Raw genomic sequence first — 21,781 nt, forward strand, 5'->3', positions numbered from 1 at the left:
GTTAGAACGCAGCTAAGCCAAAATATGCTCCTGACAAATATAAGCTGACCAATGGGCAACTAGAAGTCAACCATTTGTGGCCCATCTTGGTCTATAATGTAAGTTACTAATAGCCAATTCCTACATGGATCTCATCCTTGTAAAACAACAAATTATTAATCAGGACAAGCTCCTGTTTGAAGTGTAGACTGTAGGCCTCATAGTTCAGCTAAAACTGATATTTCAGGCCCGATAGGATAATGACTGTTCCCACTTTAGCTAATTGCCCTAACACGGGCTCCTATCAGGTTAATTCACCCTCGCTCTTAAAATGTCAGATTAGCTGGCCGCTCGTCATCTTTCTTTCTTATCAATGCCATGGCTTCAACCCCGGCAATCTAGCTAATTGCGAGTGAGGCAAGATCTTCTCATTGAATGTTGTCAAACTCCATTTTGTTTGTCGCGAAGTAGCGGACAATTAAAAGTTGGCATTACTTGAACTGATCTGTTGCCTAAGCTAATGCAAAGTAATTGATACGCTGGCAACCAGAAAACAGATTGTCCATACCCTCCCACAGATATCTTGTAAAATTTTCATCCTGCTCGTATTCTTTCACTGTCAAACTGTCACTTGGTTCTGCTCGTCTCCGGTCCCAAAATACAGCTTATGCACGATTAAAAGTAAACCTGCCAAAAACCTGAGAAAAATAAAATAGAAAATGCATGCAGAGTCTCTGGGAAGGTTCCTATTTATTCTGGTTATGGTATAGCTAGTAGTTGTAGATCACAGTCAGTTTGACTTGTTCTATATAGACCCAACACCCAAAACACAAGCCAAGTAACTTGGTATTTGCAGAGTCCAGTGTAATGAGGACCACAGAGGCCTCTACATTGGTTGGGCCAAAGCAATGTCTTAACAAATTGATGACGCAACATAGGAGGGCAGATTCTTCAGGTCATGACTCTGCAGTCCTACACCTGAAGGAAAGAGGCATTCCTTCACAGATAATGAGGAACAGATTTTTGGATATAGAGAACAACTGGTTCCAGGGCTGCTGTTAGAATCCATGGGGCCCCATACAGGCAACCTGACAGCTTTCCCCCCCCATTAAACACAGTTCACTATGTTTCAGTGATAAATGAACAAACGGAATGATTGGTACTGATCACTTGTTGTGTTGTTAATTAGGGAAAGGAAGGGGCTGGTAAATATTAGGGATCGACCAATTATCGGCGAAGCCGATATATCGAGGGCCGATATGCACTTTCCCTGATAATTCGGAATCGGCCACCAAGTTGACCAATATTGCCAATATTTCGGGAAAGTGCTTGTGCCGGAATGATGCCTGCAGCTAGAGGCATCACCCTGGTACCGGCGTCCATAGGCGACGGTCGGATGTCTTGTAATGACAACCCATGCGGCTGAGAAGTCCCCCCCCCCTCCCCCCGCCTTCCCACGGCCGCCGAAGACCCGATCGGGTCTCCATGCAAAAACCCGGAAGTGATTCAATAAAATGACAGCATTCAAAACAGCCAAACTTGCCGTTTTGAATGCTTTTAAGTGCTTTGGGGCTTCGGGTTTTTTAGACCCCCAGATCTCTCAACAAGAGTACCTGTCAGAATAAAAAAATAAAACATTTTTTTTTGTACGAAAATATCGGCCAATACCTATATGCATTGGCCAAAATATCAGTATCGGCAACGAAAAGCCGATGTCAGTTGATCACTAGTAAATATGACATATTTATCGGACCCTTCCCCGACTCTTAATCCTGAAGGATATAGCAGCTGCCAGCGGGAAAGAGGGGAGAGAAGTTGGCAGCACTGCAGGGGTGGGGTGGTTGGGGGGGGGGCAGGGGATGCAGGGGGCATGGGCAGCAGCAGCAAACATATGGTGAACTGGAACTGATCCCCTGTATGGCTTTCTCTGCAGCAGCTGGAAGCCCACAGGAGGGAGAAGAGAAGAAGCCAGCCTTCAACTGCTGCAGAGAGGGCCATACAAGGGATGGCGTCAATAATTGCCTCCCCCCCTCCCCCTGCTGCACCAATCACCCTTCCTGCCCACATCCAATTCACCCTGCTGCCTGGGCCCCTCTGCTGGCTTTGGCTCCATACGGAGGAACAGTGGTACCCCCTTATCCACAGCCCTGACTGGTTAACATGAGGTGTGAAAGAGGCCGCCTACATCAAACTTGAACAACCATCTCTGAACAGGGTCAAATAAAGCTTGCATCCCCCACTGTGGACATGTAAATTCTCCTTAGTCTGGCTGGTAGCTTTCCCATGTGGTGATACCTCCTTCCGTGCTCTGGTATTCACAAGGTCATTTAGGTACTGTCACTTTAAAGTACTCTCCAGGTCTCTCCCAACGCTCAGGAGAAAAAACACTACATGGCGCTTTATCCTCGTAAAACATTTATTCACTCTCCCCACACTTTTTTAGAATATTACTTACATTATACTGATGCTTAACCACACCTCAGTACATTAGCGTATGCTAAAATCGCACTCCAACACAATAGTTACAGTTCTCCTATACTAATTACTACTAATTACCGATCTTCCTATGCGTGATGACGTTTTTTCATCACATGACTTCCTCAGGGGGATTTTTTTCACTATATTTTATTGTAAGTTTTTTTTTTTTTTTTTAATACACTCATAGTAACTCCCAAGGCACAGTTAAAATTTCTTCTAAAATATCCATGAATAGGGTCGGGGGCTTTCAACGCCATCTGTCTTCCATATATACTGATGTTTTATGTGTATGTATGTGCAAGAGGAGCGGGGGAACGAGTCCTTAAAGTGGAACTTCCCCTTTTGGATAGAGTTCCGCTTTAACTGTTAGAGACTCATTGTCCAATAGAGGGACTTGGGAGGTAGATAGAGGTGTGGCAAAGCTTGACTTTTAGAAACACATTGTCCAATAGAGAGACTTAGGAGACAGTAGGGGCCAATCTTGATTTTTTAAACTTATTGTCCAATAGAGGGACTTGGGAGGTAGTAGGAGCTGGGGCCAAGCTTGATTTTAGAGACTCATTGTCCAATAGAGGGATTTGGGAGGTAGAAGGAGGTGGGGCCAAGCTTGACTTTTAAAGGAAATGTCAACATTTTCATATAAAGTAGCTCACAAAAGTGAGTACACTGCTCACATTTTTGTAAATATTTTATTCTATCTTTTCATGTGACAACACTGAAGAAATGACACTTTGCTACAATGTAAAGTAGTGAGTGTACAGCTTGTATAACAGTGTAAATTTGCTGTCCCCTCAACAAAACTTAACACACAGCCATTAATGTCTAAACCGCTGGCAACAAAAGTGAGTACACCCCTAAGTGAAAATGTCCAAATTGGACTCAAAGTGTCAATATTTTGTGTGGCCACCATTATTTTCCAGTACTGCCTTAACCTTCTTGGGCATGGAGTTCACCAGAGCTTCACAGGTTGTCACTGGAGTCCTCTTCCACTCCTCCATGAAGACATCACGTAGTTGGTGGATGTTAGAGACCTTGCACTCCTCCACCTTCCGTTTGAGGATGCGCCGGGAGGGAAAATGGCCAATTGGGCCCAATTTGGACATTTTCACTTTGTTGCCAGCGGTTTAGACATTAATGGCTGTGTGTTGAGTTATTTTGAGGGGACAGTAAATTTACAATGTTATACAAGCTGTACACTCACTACTTTACATTGTAGCAAAGTGTAATTTCTTCAGTGTTGTCACATGAAAAGATAGAATCAAATATTTACAAAAATGTGAAGGGTGTACTTACTTTTGTGAGCTACTGTAATGTTGACATTTCCTTTAAAAGTCAAGCTTGGCCCCACCTCCTTCTACCTCCCAAATTCTCTATTGGACAATAAGTTTAAAACATCAAGATTGGCCCCACCTCCTTCTGTCTCCTAAGTCTCTCTATTGGACAATGTGTTTCTAAAAGTCAAGCTTTGCCCCACCTCTATCTACCTCCCAAGTCCCTCTATTGGACAATGAGTTTCTAAAAGTTAAGCTTGGCCCCACCTCTTTCTACCTCCTAAGTCCCTCTAGTCAAGCTTGGCCCCACCTCCTATTACCTCCCAAGTCCCTCTATTGGACAATGAGTCTCTGAAAGTCAAGCTTGATTCCACCTCCTTCTACCTCCCATGTTTCTCTATTGTGTATCACCCCTTCATAATTCACAGGCCTCCATAAAGACCCCTATTAGATTAAAATCCCCCAATATCAGCACCCCCCTTAGAGATCCCCATTAGATAAGAGTCCCCTTATATCTGTGACATCCCTTAGAGACCAAATGTTGGTCTCTAAGGGGGGTTGCTGATATTGGGGGATTTTAATCTAATAGTTGGTCTCTAAGATGGTGCTAATGTAAAAGGATCCTGTTCTAATGGAGATCTGTAAAGAGGGGTGCTAATTTAAGGTAACTCTGATATAATGGGGGGGTTTCTAAGGGGGGTGCTGAGCTAATGGGGGGGTCTCTAAGAGGGGGGGGGTGTTGACTGCTGATCTAATGGTTGGCCACCAACCATCAGATTAACAGTCTGCACCCCAATTAGAGAACCCCCTTTAGCTCCCCTTATATCACCCCCCCCCCCCAGAGACCTCCATTAGACCAGAGAGAGCTTATTCTGGTCCTGGGCTGCTGTTTCTCTGGCAGTCTCAAGAGATGTTCAGCGGATATTAAGCTTTGGGGTGAGTATAGAGGAGCACCCAGTACAACGATTCAAGAAACTTCAATTGGGGGGAGCTGGCCCTATGAAGGGGGAGGCTTTTCCCCCCAAACACATTGGCTTCTCTTGATAGGAATTGTCAATAAAAAATTGGATTAAAACGAAAGTGTCTTGAACCTCTTAGTCCCATTGGACCCTTTAACCCCATAGAAAATGTACTCTTGTGTTCTGGCATTCCCACAGATATTTGAGACTCAAGAATACACCATCCAATAGCAGTCCACACCCAGTGGATTCCATGTACGTTCAATATAAAGATGCTGTGGCTTGCGGAAGCCCGTACTTTTCTGCACAGTCCCATCCCAATATATTTCGCATGAGGATGAAGCCAAGAATGTCTTGAATGATATTTTATGACTGAAGAGGTTTAAAGGATCAGTCTACCAAAAAAAGCGATATTCCATTGACAGGTGGAGTCTGGTGGGCTGTGTCAGCCTCTGCCCTTTTCTATTGCCTGGAGGCTCCGGCACTGCCTGCCTCAGTTCTCAGCTCTCTTCCCTTCCAGATGAAATAATTTAGTTACTCAGCAACAGCAATAGACTCCGCAATGCAAAACCTGCCATCAGATCCTTTATACACGGCACACGGCAGTCAGCCTTTCCCGATCAGACCATTTAACATGAAAGCAGATGTAAACCCGGACTGGATTGCATTCTGTATAATAAACAACTGCCATTTTTTTTTTTCAAAAAATCCTCTTTTCACTTTTCTTCATCCTTTTTTTTAACCATTTCCTGTCTATGTGCACTCACTCCAGTGTTGCCCATTGCTCAGGACAGTGGCATAGCGTGGGTTGTCAGCACCCGGGGCAAGGCAAGTAATTTGCGCCCCCTAACCCGCGGGATTTTAGCACTCGAGTCTCTTCCACTAGATTAGTTAAAGAAACCCTTACCCCCTAAGCACATGTATTGTTTGTTATGAAAATACTGATGTAATTAAAGTAAAATGCATCTACATGCACCTTCATGTCGAATGCATGTGATGAGTTTAGTGATCCTGCCTATGCCCTGCTAAGTGACCAGCATGCCCCCTTTTCAATGCAGAATGACCAGCATGCCCCCTTTTCAATGCAGAATGACCAGCATGCCCCCTTTCAATGCAGAATGACCAGCGTGCCCCCTTTCAATGCAGAATGACCAGCATGCCCCCTTTCAATGCAGAATGACCAGCGTGCCCCCTTTTCAATGCAGAATGAGCAGCATGCCCCCTTTCAATGCAGAATGACCAGCGTGCCCCCTTTCAATGCAGAATGACCAGCATGCCCCCTTTCAATGCAGAATGACCAGCGTGCCCCCTTTCAATGCAGAATGACCAGCGTGCCCCCTTTCAATGGAAAATGACCAGCGTGCCCCCTTCAATGCAGAATTACCAGCGTGCCCCCTTCAATGCAGAGAGACCAGCGTGCCCCCTTTCATTGCAGAATGACCAGTGTGCCCCCTTTCAATGCAGAGAGACTTACCTGCAGCGGCGGCTTCTCCTCAGTTCCCCGCGTTTCCTCGAGTCCTCCCGCCTCCTGCTAGGCAGCTCAATGACTCAGGACAATGGTGGACCATGCATGCTTGGTGTGTGTTGGCACAAGGTTTTGTAGTCTCAGGGACAATGTGACAGGGTGACAATGCAGGTGCACAAGGTGCAGACAGTTGTCAACCTATAACAGGAAGTGCTTGAGTAAGGACCTTCATGGCAGGATCTCCAGGTATTGATTTAACCCGGTGTTCTGTCAGAAAACCCTAACCCATCAGATTTCCCTACCTACGTCATTTCCGGTGCGGGTTTGTCATGGACCAGCTGTAGCCGCGTCACACGTCCTACTGCGCATGCGCAGAATAGGTAGGGAATTTTGATAACATCGTAAGAGGTGAGGCACAAGTCCTACTGCGCATGAGCATGCGCATGCGCACCAACGGATCGGGCAGCGGCTTCTCTTATAACAAACATACATCCGATCTCCATGGCCCACACTGCGCAGAGCCGACAATGGGGCAATCCTATTCCCTACCCACACGCGCATCCCACTGTCTCATTGTTGGGTCGGTGCAGTGTGGGGCATGGAGATCGGATTGTCGGCTCGGTGCAGTGCCGGCTCGGCGCAGTGCCGGGTCAGTGCAGTGTGGGCCATGGAGATCGGATGAATGTTGGTTATAAGAGATCCCGCTGCTCGACCCGTTGGTGCGCATGCGCCTGCTCATGCACAGCAGGACTTGTGCCTCACCTCTTACGATGTTATCAAAATTCCCTACCTATTCTGCGCATGCGCATTAGGACGTGTGACGCGGCTACAACTGGTCCATGACGAATCCACAGGTGATCTCAATCGGGAATGACGTAGGTAGGGAAATCTGATGGGGTAGGGAAATCTGATAGAACACCGTCTTTTTTTAACCTTTTAAAAACAGGGGAACCCTTGAAAGAACTTTCCGGACGCAGGGAACCCCTGCTAAACATTATTATATCTACAACTCATGATAGTGTGATGGTCAGTGGAAAGAATGCTCCTTACACTTGTGGACTTTGGGAAGAATAACCCTCTTTACAGATAGTTAAAAAGATCAATGGTGTCAGTGGGAACTCTGAGAAGTAGAAATTGCTCATTGCTCAAGGAACCCCTAGCAAACTTTGGAGGAACCCTGGTTGAGAAACCCTGATTTAACCACTTGTCTACCAAAGCATGGTCTCAAGATGACCAACCCCCCCCCCCCCCCCCCATTTGTGGCACCGGCAGTGGTTCCCAGGTTCTCCTGTTGTCTTGGTTTGTTTGCACGATCAGAGCAGGAGGAACATCGGTTCCCAGATCTCTCCTGTGACTAATGACCCCGGAAAAGATATGTATTATGTCACTCCTGGGGTCAACAGCTGTCATTGCTTGGCTAGTGTACCCAGGGGTGCAGCTTTTCAAGCACGATATGCACTTGAATGGTTGCATTGAAAGTCTAATAGACCACAATGGTGGTTCTTGGGCTTTCTTGTTGTCCTGCTGAAGCCATGGGCTTGGGACCAGCTTTAACATCTGGCAAAGGGCTTTCTGATAAAAGTGATCTAGGCGGATAAATTTGAAGGGGGTCTAAAGATGGTGGCACCAGCAGTGGCTCCCAGGCTCTCCTGTTGTCCTGGGAAACTGCTCATATGGTCAGATCAGGAGTAACATCTGTTTCCAGATCTCTCCTGTGACCAATGACCCCAGAAGTGATATGCATTATGTCACTTCTGGGGTGACAGCTGTCATTCCTTGGCTAGTGTACCCAAGGGTGCAGCTTTTCACGCACAATCTGCGCTGAAATGGTCACATTTGAAGTCTAATAGACCCCCATGGTGGTTCTTGGGCTCTCTTGTTGTCCTTCTGCAGCCAAGAGCATGGTCTCAAGAGGACCAACCACCCCCCCCCCCCCCTACTGGTGGCACCAGCAGTGGTTTCCAGGCTCTCCTGTTGAAACTGCTCATACAGTCAGAGCATTAGTAATCTGTTCCCAGATCTCTCCTGTGACTAATGACCACGGAAGTGATACATATTATGACACATCCGGGGTCACAGCTGTGATTCTTTGGCTGCATTGGAAGTCTAACAGACCCCATGATGGTTTTTTTACTCTCCTGTTATCCTGCTGCAGTCATGGACTTGGTACCAGCTTTAACATCTGGCAAAGGGCTTTCTGATAAAAGTGATTTAGGCGGATCAATTTTAAGGGTATCTAAAGATGGTGGCACCAGCAGTGGCTGCCAGGCTCTCCTGTTGTCCTGGGAAACTGCTCATATGGTAAGACCAGGAGTAACATCTGTTTCCAGATCTCTCCTGTGACTAATGACCCCGGCTTGGTGGTTCTTGGGCTCTCCTGTTGTCCTGCTGCAGCCATGAGCTTGGCACCGGCTTTAACATCTGGTGAAGGGCTTTTTGATAAAAGTGATTTGGGCGGAACAATTTTAAGGGGGTCTCAAGATAACCCCCTACTGGCGACACCCACAGGGGTTCCTGGGCTCTCAGGTTGTTATAGGGAGCCCAGGACCATGGGAAATTGCTTGTATGGTAAAAGCAGAAAGAACTCGGGGGAACATCCACCATGGATCCCTCCTGTGACTAATGACCCCAGAAGTGACATGTATTACGTCCCTTCCAGGGTCACAGCTGTCATTCTTTGGCTAGTGTAGCCGAGGATGTAGCTATTCAAGCACGATATGTACTTGAATAGTCGCATTGGAAAACTTATAGACCCCCTGTGGTGGTACCTGGGCTCTCCTGTTGTCCCAGGGAGCCTGGGACCACATAAAACTGCTTGTATGGTGAGTGAAGGAGGAACTCAGGTTCCCAGATCTCTCCTGTGGCTAATGCCCCAGAAGTGATATGTATTATGTCACTTCCAGGGTCACAGCTGTTATTCCTTGGCTAGTGTAGCTGAGCATGTAGCTGTTCAAGCACAATCTGTGCTTGAATAGCTGCATAAATCGAATAGACTTCTATGGTGGTTCCTGGGTAAACGCGGGGAGCCTGAGATCACATAAAACTGCTCGTTCAGTGAGAGCACAAAAAACTTGGGGTACATCTGTTACATCTGTTATCCCTTCTGTGATTTATGCCCCAGAAGCAACATGTATTACATCGCTTCAGGTGTCACAGCTGTCATTCTTTGGCTAGTGTAGATGAGTATGCAGCTATTCAAGCACGATCTGTGCTTGAATAGCTGCATGGGAAGTCTAATAGACCCCCTATGGTGGTTTCTAGGCTCACCTGTTGTACCGGGGGGGGGGGGGCTGCCCATACGGTGAGAGAGGGAAAACATGGGTTCCCAAATCTCTCCTGTAACTAATGACCCCAGAAGTGTTATGTATTTTGTCACTTCCTGGGTCACAGCTGTCATTCCTTGGCTAGTGTAGCCAATAATGTAGCAATTCAAGCACGATCTGTACAGAGTACCTGTCACCTGCCATAGGGAGCTTGTTAGTCCCTCATTCACACAAGTGGCAGGAGAGTGGGGGGCAGTAAAAATAAACAGTTGAGCTGAAATCTTACTATCCCTGACTGCGACCTCAACCCAACACAGTGGACGAAGGGGATTATACACATACCATGGCAAAGATTCAACCGCTGTCACGTTCAGTGGCCAGTACCGCTACCAAAGTGAATAGGTCTATGCAACATCCCTGCAACCGCATGCACGTAGTGCAGTCTTTTTTTAAGGCTCGATCGTGCATGCTTTGATCTCTGTATCGCCTACCCTACAGCCTGCTTTAACTCCTTAAACCCTGCAATTGCGTGCTGCAAATGTGTGCATTGCATGCAGTTGAGGGTGCCTACATAGTGGCCTCATTCACTTAAAGCAGGGGTCTCCAAACTACGGCCCTCCAGCTGTTGCAGAACTACAATTCCCATTATGCCTAGTCAGGGCTTTTATTCTCGGAGAATATAGGTACAGGAACTCCCCCCTTCTGAGTCACCACTTGTCTCCACCCACCCTTGGTTCCACCCCCTACCCACCTCCCACGCATAACAAAATACCTCACCCAGCAACAAAAGATCCACCCCAGCAACATTAGACCCCCTCCAGTAGCAACAACCGCTCTCCCAGCAACCAGTATCAATAGATAAGCCAACAATGGACCTCTACCTCAACAGGAGATCCCTACCAACAACAAAAGACCCCCCAGCAACAACAGATTCCCCCAGCAGCAACAATAGACCCTCACACAATACCAGATCCCTACCAGTGACAATAGATCCCCAAGCAGCCAGCATCAAGAGACCCTCCAACACACCCCACACCACTTGCTATTACATACATTCAGTGCTGGAGGTGCCGGAACTGCATTCCACCTCGTTCCTGCTGAACAAAAGCCCTGTGCCTAGTCATATCTGTGAATGTCAGAGTTTTACAATGCCTCATGGGACATGTAGTTCCGCAACAGCTGGAGGGCCGTAGTTTGGAGATCCCTGACTTAAAGCATGTGTGGGGGGGGGGGGGGGGAATAATTCCTGCTGCACCCACAAAAACATCATGTCTGCTGCATGAGTAGCTCATGGCTCAAGCACGGGGTTTTACCACTCCTCAATTGCTAGTGTGAATGAGCATTTAGGGTTAAAACAGAATATTTGGAGGCAATATATTGCTGCCAACCACCTTCTGAAAAGTGATCCACCACAGATCGCTTTTCAGAGGGGCAGCAAGGTTTTCCGCCAGTGTAAATGAGCTCTTAAAGCGGTTGTATCCTCACCGAAAAAAAAAAACCCTGCAGGACAAAGGCATAATTAGCTAGTATGCATCTCGCATACTAGCACACTATGAAATACTTACCTTAAAACGAAGCCCCGACACGGTCGCCCAGACACCGCTGAGGGAGCTGTCATGTTCCCTCTGTGTCTCTTCCGGGTTCGGCAGCTCCGGCGCTATGAGTGGCCGGAGCCGCGATGACATCACTCCCGCGCATGCGTCACTTTCCAGCAAGGAGCCGGCAAAGAGCTCTGAAGGAGATATTAATTATACCTACAGGTAAGCCTTATCATAGACTTACCTGAAGGTAAAAGGTAAAAAAGCAACGATACTTCCGCTTTAACCACTTGCCGACCGCCGCAAGTACATATACTGCGGCGGTCAGCCCCTCCTGGGCAAAGTGACGTACCGGTACATCACTTGCCCGTGAGCCAAAAGGGGGTGAGCGCGCGCTGCCGGAGGCGCGCTCCCACCCCGCTTGTTCCCTGACATCCCCACGCGAGTGACCGGCGGCTCCGATGTCCGCCAGTCAATCGCGATCTCCCGCTGGAGAGGGAGAAAGGCAGGCGGCTGATGTAAACAAAGCCGCCTGTCATTCTCCCTGATGTAACTGCAGAGACTATATGATCCTGCTATGTAGGATCATATGTCTCTGTGGTTACATCAAAAGCCACGCCCCTTGACAGTTAGAAGCACACCCCTAGGGACACACCTAACCCCTTGATCACTAATAAAGTTAACCCCTTCCCTGCCAGTGTCATTTTTACAGTAACAGTGCATATGTATAGCACTGATTACTGTAGTAATGTCATTGGTCCCCCCAAAAGTGTCAAAAATGTCAGTCAGGGGTCCGATCTGTCCGCCGCAATGTCGCAGTCCCACAAAAAATCGCAGATCGCCGCCATTACTAGTTAAAAAAAAAACAATAAAAATGACAGAAATCTTTCCCTTAGTTAGTAGACGCGATAACTTTTGCGCAAACCAATCAAAATACGCTTATTGCGATTTTTTTTTTACCAAAAATATGTAGCAGAAAACAAATTGGGCTAAAATGTTAAAAAATGTTGATTTTTACATTTTTGTTTTTGAGAATTTCAAATAAAAAAATGTGAAAAATATTGTTATTTTTTCAAAATTATCGCTCTTTTTTTGTTTATAGCGCAAAAAGTAAAAATCGCACAGGTGATCAAATACCACCAAAAGAAAGCTCTGTTTGTGGGGGAAAAAAAAAACGTCAATTCAATTTGGGTACAGTGTCGCACGACCGCACAATTGTCCGTTAAAGTCACGCAGTGCCGAATCGCAAAATAGGCCCTGTTCTTTGAGCAGCCAAATCCTCCGGGGCTTAAGTGGTTAAATATATATATATATATTATTATTATTTTTTTTTTTTCTGAGCTGACGTTTCGCTGTAATCCAGCTATTTACACAACAAGTATTGCTACAACAGATATCGCCCTATTGTTACATGACAAGCGCGCACAACATGGCTGTCAAATCCTATCTCAGGCTTTTGTACATCTCAGGTTTCTTCACCGAGAGGCATCGCTACCTGCTGCGTGCCTGGGAAGATCCCATCAATCTCCCGCCAAAAAAAAAAAAAAAAAAAAAACCTTTCCTGACGCTCGGCGACTCTATTTGTCCTGCGATGGAGGGATGTCATAAATTATGCAATTTCCTTATTTGAATATTTCGAAGATCACTTGTCCCCTAAAGCAAGGTAGAGTGTGCTTCACATTTCAATGGGAGGGATTTCTGTATTATTAAATATCAGCTTCATATAAAACATTCCCGCCGCCGATGTCAGCTTCATCTTATCTCTGATCCGGGGTGACACTCCGCTTACTTAAAGGAAAACTTCATCTTCTTCTTCTGTTTCTTCATCGTCTTTTTTTTTTTTCATCAAAAAAAAATAAGTGAATAAACGTTTCTTGCTTGTAAATTTCATTTCGATAAATGTTTTCTTCTAAAAACGACCTGAGGCGGGTGTCCTATTAATCTCCGATAGGACGCCGCCGCGGCGGATTTGTATATTTTATAGCTGCCTGTGTCCCGCTCCGGGGAGATTTCTCCTGATTTCTTCTAAAGAGAAACACTACAGGAAAGAAATGTAACTTTCCCTAAAATAAGAGGATCTCCTGCCTAATCCTGCGGCTCAGTACAGCCCCCCCCCCCCCCCCTGACAACACTGCATTACCACGCGCTTTACTGTAATGCATGAAACATGGGTTGGTGTGATTGGCACCATATCATTCTGAATGGCACCCCATACCTTGCAAAATGTATTGCATACGCCATGCTTTGGCGATGCAAGACACATAGTGCAGTGCATCGGTTGCAGGGTGCAGGGCCACCATCATGTAAGGGGCCCTGGTGTCCCAAGGGGCCCCGCCACCCAGGCCCCAAACAAAAAGAAAGAGTTGTTGCTGTAGTAACTAGCAATTGCTAAAGCAAGGTGGCTGCAGAGTGAGCCGATGTCTATTTGCTACATTGGGATGTCTCTTTGCTGAATATATGGGGCTGTCACTTTGCTGGATTGAGCTGTCTCTTTGCTGAATATATGGGGCTGTCACTTTGCTGAATATATGGGGCTGTCTCTTTTCCTGAATATATGGGGCTGTCTCTTTGCTTAATATATGGGACTGTCACTTTGCTGGATTGGGCTGTCTCGTTGCTGAAGATATGGGGCTGTCTCTTTGCTGTATATATGGGGCTGTCTCTTTGCTGGATTGAGCTGTCTATTTGCTTAATATATGGGGCTGTCACAATGCTGGATTGGGCTGTCTCTTTGCTGAATATATGGGGCTGTCTCTTTGCCTAATATATGGGGCTGTCTCTTTGCTGGATTGGGCTGTCTCTTTGCTTAATATATGGGGCTGTCTCTTTGCTGAATATATGGGGCTGTCTCTTTGCCTAATATATGGGGCTGTCTCTTTGCTGGATTGGGCTGTCTCTTTGCTTAATATATGGGGCTGTCTCTTTGCTGAATATATGGGGCTGTCTCTTTGCTGGATTGGGCTGTCTCTTTGCTTAATATATGGGGCACTTTGCTGGATTGGGATATCTCTTTGCTTAATATATGGGGCTGTCTCTTTGCTGGATTGGGCTACCTCTTTGCTTAATATATGGGGCTGTCACTTTGCTGGATTGGGCTGTCTCTTTGCTGGATTGGGTTCATTTTCCTATACTAAGTTGTAAGAGTGTTAAAAAAAAATAGTGGGTGCACCGAAGGACGCAGTACGGATTTGGTGGAACGTCCAGTGGGCGGGCCCTGGGGAATATTGGGGGTCAGGCCAGGGGGGGCCCAGGCTTAAAGCTGTGTAAGGGGCCCCAACATTTCTGGTGGCTGCCCTGGCAGGGTGCATTGGTGCTCCATGCAGAATTAATGGCGCTGCATCACACCAATTCAGGTTATGTCCTTTGCTGCTTGGGGAAGGAGGTGACCCCAAATACATAATAAGCCCAGGTCAATCCTGTAGGAGGTGGACAGCCAATCAGGGGGTAACCAGGAGGTGCATATGAGAGATGGCAATGCTGCTCCCCAAATATGAGTGATGACATCACTTCTCCACTAATATAAGGGATGACATCACTACTTTCTAAATATGAGGGATGACATGACATCACTACTCCCCAGGTAGGAGGGATGACATCACTTCTCCACTAATATAAGGGATGACATCACTGCTCCCCAAATATGAGGGATGACATCACTGCTCCCCAAATATGAGGAATGACATCACTGCTCCCCAAATATGAGGGATGACATCACTGCTCCCCAAATATGAGGGATGACATCACTGCTCCCCAAATATGAGGAATGACATCACTCCTCCACTGATATAAGGGATGACATTACTACTTTCTAAATATGAGCGACGACATCACTTTTCCACTAATATGGGTGATGACATCACCACTCCCTAAGTATAAGGGATGACATCACTTCTCCACTAATATTACGGATGATATCACTACTCCCCAAGTAAGAGGAATGATATCTACTTTTCTACTTATATGAGGGATGACATCACATCTCCCCAAATATGAGGGATGACATCACTGCTCCACTCATATGAGGGATGACGTCACATCACTACTCTCCAAATATGAGGGATGACATCACTTCTCCACTAATAAGAGGGATGACATCACTTATCTGCTTATATGGAGGATGACATCGCCACTCCTCAAGTATAAGGGATGACATCACTTCTCCACTAATAGGAGGGGTGACATCACTTCTTCACCAATATGGGTGATGACATCACTACTCCCCAAGTATAATGAATGACATTGCTTCTCCACTGATACGAGGGATGACATCACTACTCTCCAAATTTGAGGGATGACATCACTACTCCACTAATATGAGGGATGAAATCGCTTCTCCACAAATTTGATGGATGACATCCACCATTAATTTCACTGGCTTGCCCTAAGCAGGAGAAACCCAGAAAATAATTTCTTGACTCTTTTCCTAAAACGTGCTGCGATATTATGTGATTTGGCGCACGTTTGCAGATGCGTGGGGATGCCATTAACTAAAAAAGATTCCCAATCCCAACACACAGTAATGCAAACCTAGCCTTAGGCAGTTGTCACCATAACAGGTGTCCCCATTGGAAGATTCCCCATCATTTCCTGTTCTTGTGACAACTGCAAAATTTTGGATTCCCAAGCCTTTTTTTTTCTGACGAATCTCCTTACAGAAAGCAGTAAAAACATGACAGTGGAGTTTTCCATAATCCTTCCATATGCCATCCCAAAATTAAAAAAAAAAAAAAAAAAGGTTTTGGCTATTACCATTCTAGGATTAATCTGAACACACCTAATAACGGCACCAGATGGCCCCTCCCACCCAGACACGATCACGCGCTTTCCCCGCAGTCGATCATTTTCAAATACGAAGGTCCTAAAAACGTCTCTTCTGTGGAGTTTATGGTCAAACAATGCTGACAATGGAGCCTGAACTCCTTTAGGTAATGAAAAGCCCATTTGGCTTATTGGTATATCGTGTTATTCCTAAAATATTAAATCAAGCCCCATAAAAGTCTGATTATGTAATGTAACTACACATCCTTTATTGATGCCATCAATCACCGCATGGACACTTTTATGTGCCGGGATGAAGCTCACATATTTCTTCATGATGGAAAGGGAAAGGTCAGACTCCCATTCCTGTAAGGTTCCGTTTAATATTATTACTATGATGGTGATTCACTCAGCCTCCAATGGCCGCAGATATCGCCTCCTGTGCTACCAGTAAAACGGTTCAACTTAAAGTGGAACTAAACTGTAACCGAGCGCCACAAACTGAAAACGCAATTTAACCACTTTAAAGCGGAGTTCCGGGCACAAAATCAACCTTTTTTTTGTGCCCATCCGCTTGGTCTCCTTCACCTGAAAAGGAATTGGATAGTTAGGTATATATTTTTTTTTTTACTCACCTTGTAATTGTAGATAGAAAATACTCACCTATTCTTCACTTCCTCCCTCTGTGCCGCGGCCCGCGCCGTCACTTCCTGGCTTTGCAATGATTCCTGGGAGCTGAACGTCATCGCTCCCAGGAGTCAATGCGACGGCACCGGCCCCGCTCGTCACTTCCGGGGCGACGCCGCATTCCCTGCTAAACAGCTTCTGGGCATGCCCAGAAGCTGTGGAGGAATTCGGCGCCGCACCGGATGTGACGAGAGGGGCCGGTGCAGGCGCATTCTGGGAGAAGAAGACGCAGAAGAGGACGCAGAAGAGGATCGCGCCGGCTTCAGCTGCCCACAAGAGAGATGGAAACGCTGGAGAAGAAATTTTATAAGTGAGTATTTCTTCTTGCAGGTAAGTGCGAACCGGGACAGATCAGAGGCTAGCCATTGTGGAATGTACTAGCCCTGACTGTCCCGGGGGTATGTTTATTGAAAAAAAAGTTTTCGTGCCCGGAACTCCGCTTTAACCGCCTTGGCGGTAATCCCGAGCGTGACTCGGGGTGGATTTTTCATTGCAGGATCGGTAACCCACGAGTCACGCTCAGGGTCAATGTGCAGAGAGCGCAGCGGTGTTCTCTTACCTTCTCCTGGCGATCCAACGATGATCTCTCATTGCTGAGATCGCCAGCCGAGAGTCCCGCCGCTCCTCCGTCCTCCGTCGGTGTGATCACTTCCTAGTTCCGTTCCCTGCAGCAGCAATGCTGCATGGGAACGGAACTAGGGAGAGAAATTAAAAAAAAAAAAAAAAAAACGTTACACAAAACACATTTTATATTATATACACATATATATATATATATATATATATATATATATATGCATATATATATATATATATATATATATATATATATATATATATATACCGGTATATATATATATATGTGTATATATATATATTATATATATATATGCACACACACACACATATATATATATATATATATATATATATATATATATAATTATATTATTCATTCAATTATAATTCATGCGTTATATTATATATATATATATACACACACACATATATCTATATATAATATATAACGCATGAATTATAATCTAATCAATAATATAATTTTATTATATATATTATATATTAAATAATAAAAAAATATTATTGATTCGATTATAATTCACGCGTTTGTGTTTCAAATTTATCACATCTGGGATGTCTACTAGAGACTTGTTTTGGTCAGGTTTAAGTCAGTAATTACTAAGAATTGTAGGCCTATAATACATAACACCAAATTTCCATGAAAACAATTGTACCGCTTTTGGTACAGAATTCCTGACATAATCATACCGCCAGGGAGGTTAAGACCGGAAGGATTTTCCCCCTTAATGACCAGGCCCTATTTTGCGATTCGGACGTTTACATGGTCGAGCGACGATGTACCCAAATAAAATTGACGTCCATTTTTTTTTCCACAAATAGAGCTTTCTTTTGGTGATATTCGATCACCTGTGCGATCTTTATTTTTTGCGCTATAAACAAAAAATAGCAACAATTTTGAAAAAAAAAAAAACAATATTTTTCACTTTCTGCTATATAACATTCCCCCCCCCCCCCCCCAAAAAAAAAAAATAAAAAAATCTAAATTTTTTAACATTTTAGGCTAATTTGTTTTCCGCTACATATTTTTGTTAAAAAAGTGCTGCCTATTAGTGCCCCCTATCAATGCCACCTATCAGTGCAGACTGATCAGTGCCCACCAGTACTGCCTCCATGCCCATCATTGCAGCCCATCAGTGAAAAATGACCTGATTGCAAACTTTTATAACAAACTATGAAAAACATTTTTTTTTCAAAATTTTCAGTCTTTTTTAGTTTATTTAGCAAAAAATCGGTGATTAAATACCGTCAATAGAAAGCCCTATTTGTGTGAAAAAAAGTGATAAAAATGTAAAATGGGAACAGTCTTGCATGACCGCGCAATTGTCATTCAAAGTGTGAAAATTGACCTGGGCAGGAAGGGGGTGAAAGTGCCTGGTAGGCAAGTGGTTAAAATCAGCAAATATAAAATACATTCCTATCTATTTACTAATGCTTGCAGCATAAGGGTTAAACATGGTCAATGTTGATTGAAAGGGTGAAGTTCCACTTTATAGTCTATCTAAACCCCCAAAAACAAAAATGTAATATATTGTAGATTTCCAGTCTTTAGATATGATCGCTGGATTATATTACTTGTTTTTCATCCTTAGAACATTTTTAGAATGTAGAGAAAATTATTGTTGATCTTGCCAGAAATGCGGTTATTTCTCTTTTGTAAACTACAAACCGCATCAATCCACTTTGCAATGAAGATTAATAGAAGCAGACATGTTTGAAGTCCAGCCTGGGTGACAACCATGTCTCCTTTGACAGATATCATTGAGAAATGGCTTCAAAGGGAGTGGATATATGTCATTTGTATCATTATAAGATGAAAAAAAATAAACAGAGAGAAGCAAAATATAGGACAATTAAAGACTTTTTAGGTACTCCACAAATAAATCACTTAAAAAAAAGTATATAGTTCTTGGTTTCATCTGTTTAAAATCACTGGTCAAGGTCAAACTGGAAATCAGCAGAAACAAGCTGTGGCCAGGAAACAGCCAGGGCCAAACCACTGGGAATTAGCAGAATCCAGTCATGGTTAGGAACTAGTCAAGATCAAATTGGGAGTCAGCAGAGACAAGCTGTGGTCAAGAACTGGCCAAGATCAAACTGGGAATCAGCAGAGACAAGCTGTGGTCAGGAATTAGCCGAAATCAAACTGGGAATCGGCAGAGACAAGCTATGGTCAAGAACTAGCCAAGAACAAACTGGGAATCACCAGAGATAAGCCATGGTCAGGAGCTACTCAAAACCAAATCAGGAATCAGCAGGGACAAGCTGTGGTCAGGAACTAGTCAAGATCAAACTGGAAATCAGCAGAAACAAGCTAAGGCCAGGAAACAGCCAGGGTAAAACCAGTTATCAGCAGAAAAAAGCTGTGTTCAGAAACTAGCTGAAGTCATACTGGGTATCTTCAAAGACAAGCTGTGGTCAGGAGTTAGGTGAGGTCAGTAACAGGAAGGCAAAACAGAGACAAGTCCAAGGGCAGGTTGGGTGAGCAACAGAAAAATGGTTCTCAGAAGCAGAACCAGATTCAGGGCTCAAGTCGCAGGGTAACAGCTAAAGACTATACAGCAACTTCCTCATTTAGCTCTGTAGATTAAATAAGCCAAGGTCAAACTGAGAATCAGCAGAGACAAGCCGTAGTAAAGAATTAGCCAAGGTCAAGTCAGGAATCAGACCAGCAAAGCCATGGTCAAGAACTAGCCAAGGTCAAACTTGAAATCAGCAGAGACAAGCCGTATTCAGATCTAGCTGAACTCAAGCTGGGTATCAGCAAAGGCCAGCCTTTGTCAGGAATTAGCCAAAATCAAACTGGGAATCAGCAGAATCCAGTCATGGTTAGGAACTAGTCAGCAGAGACAAGCTGTGGTCAAGAACTAGCCAAGATCAAACTGGGAATCAGCAGAGACAAGCTGTGGTCAAGAACTAGCCAAAATCAAACTGGGAATCACCAGAGATAAGCCATGATCTGGAGCTACTCAAAACCAAATCAGTAGGGAAAAGCTGTGGTCAGGAACTATTTAAGGTCTATCCAGGGATCAGCAGAGACAAGCCGTGGTCAAGAACTAACCAAGGTCAAACTGGAAATCAGCAGAAACAATGTGTGGCCAGGAAACAGCCAGGGCCAAACCAGTTATCAGCAGAGACAAGCTGTGCTCAGAAACTAGCTGAAGTCATACTGGGTTATCAGCAAAGACAAGCTGTTGTCAGGAACTAGCCAAAATCAAACTGGGAATCACCAGAGATAAGCCATGATCAGGAGCTACTCAAAACCAAATCAGCAGAGACAAGCTGTGGTCAGGAACTAGCCCAGATCAAACTGGGAATCACCAGAGATAAGCCATGATCAGGAGCTACTCAAAACCAAATCAGTAGGGAAAAGCTGTGGTCAGGAACTATTTAAGGTCTATCCAGGGATCAGCAGAGACAAGCCGTGGTCAAGAACTAACCAAGTTCAAACTGGAAATCAGCAGAAACAAGCTGTGGCAAGGAAACAGCCAGGGCCAAACCAGTTATCAGCAGAGACAAGCTGTATTCAGAAACTAGCTGAAGTCATACTGGGTTATCAGCAAATACAAGCTGTGGTCAGGAACTAGCCAAAATCAAACTGGGAATCAGCAGAGACAAGCCAAGGTCAAGAGTTAGGTGAGGTCAGTAGCAGGAAGGCAAAACAGAGACAACTCCAAGGGCAGGCTGGGTCAGCAACAAAAAAATGGATCTCAGAAACAGAACCAGATTCAGGGTTCAAGTCGCAGGGTAGCAGCTAAAGACTATCCAGCAACTTCCTAGTTTAGCTCTGTACATTATAAAAGCCACCTGGTGCAGGAGAAGAGGAAAAGAGGGCCCAGTATTTCACATGGCCTGCTTGAAGACATCTGGAAGGTTAGTATTAAACAAGATTAAAAAAAAAAAAAAATGTCCCCTTGGGGTGGAATCTGAGGTCCAGTGAACCAAGCCTGAGTTTGAGCTTTAAAGACGTATTGGTTGACCAGGCAGTTTGGCTGGCGGCTCCTAATGAACTACCCTAGTTATGTCAATTTTAGCTCTATAGCTCATTAGAGGTATACCACTTCTATCGTATAGAAAAAAAACTAAGTAGCAAGAAATGTACTAAGTGCACTTTACACTTCTTTTCTTTGTTCTTTTTTTCTATCACGTTTTCTTCTATTATACTTTTTCCTAACATAGGCTATTAAAAAAATCCCACTCTAGTATAAAAATATGTGTGCTATTCCAGTAATACTATATTATGTGCTACCCCCATATCTACCCATCAAATACAATTGCCAACCATATTGATCATGGCTTATCATGATGTCACTATATTGACAATCATAATTGTCATGATATCACTCTGGGCTTAGCTTGATGGGAAGACACACAGTTCTCTATGTGTTTCATAGAGCAGTGGTCTAATTCTTAAGGAGAAACCTTTGAACTAAATATATGAAGTAGCACAAACATAATTATGACCTGGATAACCAAATTATCTTTATTATAAATACTTTATCACATACCTAGCTGGAGGCTGAAATGACAAGAAGGCTTCCCTTACATCTCTGGTGAAGACACCCCTGTAGTTTAGCACAGGAATTGAGAGTGAGTGAGTGTTCATCCCCATAAGTAGGCTCAAGTGGGCAGAGTGAAATGCATTGGGGTAGTGGCCTGAAGGGGGTCCAGGCTGAAACTGCCATTCACTATCACACAGCAGGCTTTGACTTGATGTGCGGCTTCCGGGAAACCTATCACTCTCTACCAGTGAGAAGTGAGAGGGCACAGAGGGGCACAGGTGCTA

Source organism: Pelophylax lessonae (genome assembly GCF_965119305.1).
Source record: "Pelophylax lessonae genome assembly, chromosome: 10".
Taxonomy (NCBI): Eukaryota; Metazoa; Chordata; class Amphibia; order Anura; family Ranidae; genus Pelophylax; species Pelophylax lessonae.